This window comes from Bolinopsis microptera, chromosome 12, assembly GCF_026151205.1.
Source record: "Bolinopsis microptera isolate Bmic1 chromosome 12, MBARI_Bmic_1.0, whole genome shotgun sequence".
NCBI lineage: Eukaryota > Metazoa > Ctenophora > Tentaculata > Lobata > Bolinopsidae > Bolinopsis > Bolinopsis microptera.
In genome coordinates, this window is record NC_087083.1 from 14,664,470 (window position 1) to 14,671,809 (window position 7,340).

Here is a 7,340-nt window from a genome sequence, read left to right on the forward strand (position 1 = left end):
TGTCCAAGGAAGTGGAGTCCCCTAGTGAATCAAGGTAATGGCCTGATTCTGCCGACCGATGCGTGCCGGACACTCTTGCTGTCCAGCGAAATAGAGCTGGTGCTGTCACCTGGAGCAGGTGATTGAACGTGGTGACCATCGTCGAGGTAGATCACCTCTTCTTCTGCATGTGCCGGACCAACCAGACAATGTCTTTATCGAACTTTCCGCAGGCTCGCCAATCTCGGTGAAATGACAGATTCGGACACAACTCGGGGAGCACGGGACCACCTGAATCGTCTTCATCCGGATCCTTTAACATCAGAGAAGGAACTGAGAGTGTCAGCATCCTTGCCCTGCAAAGGATCAGACTCAGCGAAGTCAGTTTTATTCCGTGCTGCTAGCTGGAGAACGTCCAGATGAAACTCCTGTGCCGGTCTCCGAAATGGCTGGAGGACTTGTGCTCTTTGTCGTGGTTGTGATGACGATGATGATGAGTGGGTTCTCGTATGACTGGAACGAAGGAATCGCCTTATCACTGCTGGACGAACTTGAACTAGAAGTAGAATCGTCGGATGACGACGAAAAGGATGATGTGGTTGACCAGGGACGAGGATGATCCTCGACAGGCCAGACAAAACGTGTCGGTGACGTACTTGTACTTGCCTTATATCCATCACTCGGCTTCACTAATGTCTCCATCGCCCTAGCGACAGTGACTCCCTGTCCAAGGAAGTGGAGTCACCTAGTGATTCAAGGTAATGGCTGATTCTGCCGACCGATGCGTGCCGGACACTCTTGCTGTCCAGCGAAATAGAGGCTGGTGCTGTCACCTGGAGCAGGTGATTGAACGTGGTGACCTTCGTCGAGGTAGATCACCTCTTCTTCTGCATGTGCCGACCAACCAGACCAATGTCTTTATCGAACTTTCCGCAGGCTCGCCAATCTCGGTGAAAATGACAGGATCGGACATAACTCGGGGAGCACGGACCACCTGATCGTCTTCATCGGATCCTTTACATCAGAGAAGGAACTGAGAGTGTCAGCCATCCTTGCCCTGCAAAGGATCAGACTCAGCGAAGTCAGTTTTATCCGTGCTGCTAGCTGGAGAACGTCCAGATGAAACTCCTGTGCCGGTCTCCGAAATGGCTGGAGGACTTGTGCTCTTTGTCGTGGTTGTTGATGACGATGATGATGGATGTGGGTTCTCGTATGACTGGAAACGATGGAATCGCCTTATTCACCAGGACCAACTTTGTTCTGGCTGTCTTTAGTCACTGAAGAACTAGATGAACTATAAATAGTGTTAGCAGTGCTTTTTTCTATAATTTCGAATTCTTCATCATCACTACTTCTCGACGAACTTAGATATTCTTTTTCCACGTTATCTGGTACCCAATAGCTCTCAAATGAACTCTCGCTCTCATATGATGTGTCTTCTAAAAGCATTGCTTCATAATCAGTTATTTCTGAGTCTTGATCTATTGTATTTGCTTCGTCGTATGAACTATTGTAATATGTTGAATATTTTTCCAGTGATGAGGGTGGAACTGCTTGAACTAACACTTCTTGATTTTAAGCTAAATTTCTTTTCGAGACAGGTGTGATATGGTCTCTTGACCAGTCTTCTAGGGTGTGGAGAGTTGCTTCACTTTTAGATCTGAAGGTCAGGGTCCCCTGGGCTGATCCTTCTGAAGTCCCTCCCTCTGGACCGCAGTGCTACCTCTCTGCCTTCTTTCATTCCCTGATCAAGTAGTTACCATGGTTACTGATCAGTAAGTCTTAGGAAATATTTGATAGCAAACACTGGTGGGAATAGATTTATGTTTTTATTACATATTTAATGGTATTACTATCTCGAGAGGTCAAGTACATCTTATTTAATAAAGGTTCTTATTAAGAATGAGGTATATTTACATTTGTCACAGACAGCACAGCTTCTACCGTCCATAACGCCCTTAATGTAACAAGGATGGCACATCACGTGACCACACACGTTAGTTTTCAGTAGCTGTCCCCAAGGCAGCTCTTTGAAGTGTCGTTCACATATTCCACATATTTCTTCTGAAAACAAGATTCAAAAGATTGTTTACTAAATTCATTGTATATTAAATTCATTCGGATAAATTTTAAGTGTCTAAACTTTAACGTTTGCTATTTGAGGATACCCCGCGAAACAGCTTCTTAGCACATCAAAACATTTACGCATGTAATAATATTTGTTTCACTCATTTTTCCCCGTGATTTTAATCTTCCTCATTTTTTGATTGTCATTATCGTTTCAGAATATTTTGAAATTGGTATTGTATAAAATGTTAATTTCCAGTAAAGTCCGAAATGGAGATACACTAACCAGGGTCTCTAGAAGAAGACTGATAACGAAACATTGCTGACTCTATCAGGATCTCTTAACTCCTCTTCTTCATCTCCTTGTGTGCTTACCTGATGATTAATGGAGTAGATATTTAGAATGCAATCAGTCCAAACCAGGTAAAGTTAACATATCTTACTGTTATACCAGGTAAAGTTAACATATCTTACTGTAATACCAGGTAAAGTTAACATATCTTACTGTTATACCAGGTAAAGTTAACATATCTTACTGTTATACCAGGTCTTTGTTCCCCCCAATCTCCCCACTGATTACTCCGCTGAGGCTGCGACTGAAAATACCACACTTATAACTAAACGGTTATTTTTGTAGTTTGTAACTAAAGGATTATTTAGTGAATGTTCTAAACTATTTGATATATGCGGAATTGTAGTTTTACTGGTAAAGTACTCTTATAATAACTTAATAATATTATTATTTATAATTTAATCTTATAATAATATTAATCACGTGATACAGTATGGTCGCCTATACCTGTGGTCTTTGGGGCACCGAGAGAAGAGTGAAAGTTCTCCAGAACTTTCTGCTGTTTTTATCAGGCATATCTTGGGTTATGACCAAAGAGAAAACTACACCCTGCTACTAGAGTAAAAGAGAAACATCCAATATAAACATCCAATATGAACCTGCCCTGCTATTAGTTATATTGCAGTCTTGTTTTGGGCGGATTTTACTATTGAGTACACTAAAATAAATAAGTAACTGAAAATAAAAAGGCAAAGAATTGTTTATAAGTTTATAATTGCACTCAGCACGATAAGAGTTTCGTATTTTCCTTGGTCTAATGATTTATAAACAACTATCAAGGTAAAGATAAACCACACTAATCAGTAGAGATAAAGACGAAAGGGTCCGTTTTTTCAATTGTTTAAATCAAAATATAGTTTTGAAGTTCATTTAGATCTTGGATTTAAATTAACGATACTGAGCGAAAAATGTAAAACAAAGTTTGAAAACTAAAAGTTAAATATAATCAACACGAATACAAGGTGTACATTGCGGGTGTTACTGCATGTTTGTTTATATTGCAGTTATTAACCGTTCACACAGTGCCAAGCCTGCAATAACATTGTCATTACCTTAATATAAACATATGATAATATACACGGTGTTACGGTTTCTGCTTCACTAGAGATAAGCCAGCGTATCAGCTGTACATGAACATAATATATCATTCAAAATAAAATGAACTTATTGGTTTCACTGGCATGTTTGTATCTTTGTATCAAAAAGGGAAGGATACTTTTTGTCCTTACACAGGGCCAACAACATGTTATGAAATGCTGTCTGCTACATGCCCAGCTTCTACACAAAAATGTGCATCAGTCTACATGACTATCAGTCTACATGACTATCAGTCTACATGACTATCAGTCTACATGACTATCAGTCTACATGACTATCAGTCTACATGACTATCAGTCTACATGACTATCAGTCTACATGACTATCAGTCTACATGGACTATCAGTCTACATGACTATCAGTCTACATGACTATCAGTCTACATGACTATCAGTCTACATGACTATCAGTCTACATGACTATCAGTCTACATGACTATCAGTCTACATGACTATCAGTCTACATGACTATCAGTCTACATGACTATCAGTCTACATGACTATCAGTCTACATGACTATCAGTCTACATGACTATCAGTCACTAATAGTATACGGTGATTTTAGTTTTATTCACATGTTTTTATTTTTGCCCCATTTTCGGTCAATTTTTGCCCGATTGACCGGTTATTTGCACTTAGGATTTATGAGCCGTTTATTTGTTGAGAAGTCGAAGAAGGATTGTAAATTAGTAAGTTACTGATAAAAATTAGTTTCAATTGAAGCAAATGGCAATTTAATTTAAAATGCTTTCTGTTTGTTGTTGGTTTAAACAGGAATTACGGAATCGTTTTTGAATTGCTTTTGAAAATGAGTGAGAATTGATCTTAACACAACGAAAATAAATTTATGTAAATGCTTGTCTAAAAATAATCTAAAAGTTCAATTGCATATGTATCTAAATATGATATTTTAAAAACAGTGTTTAAATCTCCTGCCAAATGTGTCAAATGTTCAGAAATGTCCATAAAAATGTTTACATGACAAGGCCGGATTCTTCCTCCTCCTCCTCTTCTTCTAGTTGAACAATAACGTTCTGAGGATTTGTTGAACTTCTTACCACCCACTTCGAACTTCACCGACACTCTGAAACGGAATGTCTTTTATCAAGATTGATCATGTTACATAATTATTATGGCCAGTTGGTAATCTAGCTAGGCACACTTGGGGCACACTTGGGGCACAAAATTGAAATTCCTGGGGCACACACTTCATTTCATCTATTATCATTAAATGAAATGAAAGTCATCAACTGCATTTATAATGAGTAACCTACCTGTATGTTCCAGCCTCCTTGGCAGTAACTCCCGTGATAGTTAGTGATGTCTTGTCCTCGCTCAGCGAGTATCTGTCTCCGTTCAACTGAGGGTAGATGAGGATTGTTAGACAAGCACATAATTTTATTGTCTTAAAAAGTTCCACTATTTAATTCACTATTTAATTCACTATTTATTTCACTATTTCCTTGTAAGTGTGAGTGGAAATAATTAATTATTTATGATTCCCATTAATTAATTACCTTCTTGTTGGGCACTTTAACCCAGGTAATCTTATCCGCAGCTGGTGTTGGTACAACGTTAATCTCAACATTTATAGTAACAATCTCCTCCCTCTTTAACTGTGTAGAACTTCTTACCAGCTTCAACAGCCACCTGCACAATAACCAGCTTAGTTCACAACTCGAATAACCAGCTTAGTTGAACAACTGAATAACCAGCTTAGTTAACAACTGAAATAACCAGCTTAATTAACAACTGAATAACCAGCTTAGGTTAACAACTGAATAATTAGCTTAGTTAACAACTGAATAACCAGCTTAATTAACAACTGAATAACCAGCTTAGTTAACAACTGATAACCAGCTTAATTAACAACTGAATAACCAGCTTAATTAACAACTGAATAACCAGCTTAGTTAACAACTGGAATAACCAGCTTAATTAACAACTGAATAACCAGCTTAATTAACAACTGAATAACCAGCTTAGTTAACAACTGAATAACCAGCTTAGTTAACAACTGAATAACCAGCTTAGTTAACAACTGAATAACCAGCTTAGTTAACAACTGAATAACCAGCTTAATTAACAACTGAATAACCAGCTTAATTAACAACTGAATAACCAGCTTAATTAACAACTGAATAACCAGCTTAGTTAACAACTGAATAACCAGCTTAGTTAACAAACTGAATAACCAGCTTAGTTAACAACTGAATAACCAGCTTAGTTAACAACTGAATAACCAGCTTAGTTAACAACTGAACTAACCAGCTTAATTAACAACTGAATAACCAGCTTAGTTAACAACTGAATAACCAGCTTAATTAACAACTGAATAACCAGCTTAGTTAACAACTGAATAACCAGCTTAGTTAACAACTGAATAACCAGCTTAGTTAACAACTGAAATAACCAGCTTAGTTAACAACTGAATAAACCAGCTTAGTTAACAACTGAATAATTAGCTTAGTTAACAACTGAATAACCAGCTTAGTTAACAACTGAATAATTAGCTGGATAATTAGCTGGCTAATTAGCAATGATTAGCATGTTATTAATTTGAGTCATTACCTTCAATTAAAAGGAAAGATAATGAATATGCTGAATAGTGTACTCACTGTGACAAGATGACCTCTACTAGTTCGCTGGTTTCAGTGCTGGGTATAAACATAGCGTACACTCCCGCGTTCTGATCAGCAATATTATTGATGTTCAGCAACATTTTGTCGTCTGACATTTCTGAAAATAGGGTAAATTTTAGGTGATGTTAGGGTGTATTGTGGGCATCAAGGTATATGCTTTGCCTTGTTGGCTACATGGTAGTGTGAATCCATTAACTCGGATACAGAATCACAATCTAACATAAATTACTGATCGGTCTTCTGATAGAATAAATAGTAAAATAAGATGATAAATAGTGTGTACCTATGTTACTGAGACCGTCAGCAGGCAGTTTAACCGAGGTTTAACTGGTCCACTCCACCCTCGCTGGAATCGAAATCTTTCTCCGAGTTGAGGGGTACAGTTCACCACGGCCAGCTCTCCGTATTTAGCGTGGGTACACTTTAGGCTCACACGAGGTCGTTCGGTCTGAACAGAGCTTCAATTAGATTGACAGGAAAAATAGAATTCTGGTAGTAAGTTGTGGTTGAGGCCGAGGAAAGTGAACTAAATATAACTGGACGTATGTTTAGATAACTCACTATATTCACAGTATGCCATGTCCTGGACCACTGGGTTGAGTGGTAAGCGTAGTAATCTCCAGCAGTTTCTGCACCCGGTATATTCTCCCTTACTAGTACTCGCCCCTGGTTAAGCCCCCTCGCTGTCAGTCTTTATGCACACTTCTCTGTAACCACTCCATCCTCGAATTAGGGTGACCCTAGAAATTGTGTATCGTTAGTTGTTTAGTGTGGAGACAGTGTTAATTAAGTGTGGTCACAGTGTTAACTTCAGTGTGGACACATGTTAACTTTAGTGTGGGAACAGGGTTATACTTTAGTGTGGACACAGTGTTAACTTTAGCGTGGTCACAGTGTTACTTTAGTGTGGACACAGTGTTAACTTTAGTGTGGTCACAGTGTTTGTTAACTTTGTGTCGACACATTGTTAACTTTAGTGTGTGTGGTCACAAGTTATGTTATCTTTAGTGTGGTCACAGTGGTTAACTTTAGTGTGGTCACTAGTGTTAACTTTAGTGTCGACACATTGTTAACTTTAGTGTGGTCACAGTGTTAACTTAAGTGTCGACACATTGTTAACTTTAGTGTGGTCTCAGTGTTAACTTTTAGTGTGGTCACAGTGTTAACTTTAGTGTGGTCACTAGTGTTAACTTTAGTGTGGTC

The 7,340-nt window shown here is 38.4% G+C and overlaps 1 long non-coding RNA gene across 1 annotated transcript; it reads right to left on the reverse strand.

The window, feature by feature from the left end:
• Positions 1–4,288: 4,288 nt before the first annotated feature.
• On the reverse strand, positions 4,289–5,145 carry LOC134823986 (uncharacterized). The gene is made up of 3 exons (XR_010161335.1): positions 5,013–5,145; positions 4,770–4,855; positions 4,289–4,579 (listed from the first exon to the last, which is right to left on the reverse strand). It is a non-coding gene; the product is annotated as an uncharacterized LOC134823986 (long non-coding RNA).
• Between the last annotated feature and the right edge of the window lie 2,195 nt (positions 5,146–7,340).